Source organism: Lampetra planeri, unplaced genomic scaffold (assembly GCF_965212315.1).
Source record: "Lampetra planeri unplaced genomic scaffold, kcLamPlan1.2.h2 scaffold_617, whole genome shotgun sequence".
In the NCBI taxonomy this organism is placed as follows: domain Eukaryota; kingdom Metazoa; phylum Chordata; class Hyperoartia; order Petromyzontiformes; family Petromyzontidae; genus Lampetra; species Lampetra planeri.
Genome location: NW_027615440.1, coordinates 36,554 through 37,450, shown reverse-complemented (window position 1 = coordinate 37,450; position 897 = coordinate 36,554). Strand labels below are relative to the sequence as shown.

General features: G+C 37.2%; 1 non-coding gene across 1 annotated transcript; it reads right to left on the bottom strand.

Moving 5' to 3' along the window:
- Positions 1-323: 323 nt before the first annotated feature.
- TRNAG-UCC (transfer RNA glycine (anticodon UCC)) lies at positions 324-395 on the bottom strand. The gene has a single exon. It is a non-coding gene; the product is annotated as a tRNA-Gly (tRNA).
- Positions 396-897: the final 502 nt, after the last annotated feature.

Sequence of the window (897 nt, the reverse complement as noted above, 5' to 3'; positions counted from 1 at the left end):
ATAATTTACATGTATTAATTCATGCTAAAAATTGTCGTTTTTATTGAGCCCACCATGCCAACTGTTCAGAGTTGTAAGCTGTCTAAGTGATTGTAATAAAGGAGAAGGACGCTCTCACTGTACTATATTGTTCACACAATCCTCAATCTGAAGATTTAAATGAATTAATCTTGAGCTTATTTCTGTATTGCAGGACTACTGAAACATCAGAGAAAGTATACTTTGAATGTGTTTGGCATAATGCATGTAGTGATCAATCTAAGACACACGATGGGATCAGTCAAGTTTTCCTTTCATCAACAAACATTTAAGATTAAAACATCTGCGATGGCCGGGAATCGAACCCAGGTCAACTGCTTGGAAGGTAGCTATGCTCACCACTATACCACCATCGCCACAAATGTGACGAAAAAATGGAGGAGCTGGAATTCAACATGAAAGGGAACAGTCACAAAACAGGTGATTTGTATAGTTACAGTTACTAGACAGACACTGACAGACAATGGGGCTGCCGTCCAGTCGAGTGTCGCAGATGATCCTGGAGCTGTCGGCCCAGAGACGCTCAGAGGAAGAAGAAGCTCCTATGAGACATGCAAACCTCTCCACCACGATAAGGTGATGATCCCCTGAAGAGGATTAACACCCAACATTGATAAAAAAAATAACCCAGGGTAGGATTTGATTAAAAATATTAATGTAAATAATTTTTTCATAATTTTGTAATTAATTCATCTCAATTAATCACATAAAAAATACATCCATAGAATCCAACAACAGAGACAACAAGATTCTGTTTAACAACTACAAGTTTACAAAAAATGTGTCAAAAGATCAACGACCAAAAGACATGGAGATGTTTCATCGAGCAGATGTTGTAAGAAACAATATAAAATAACT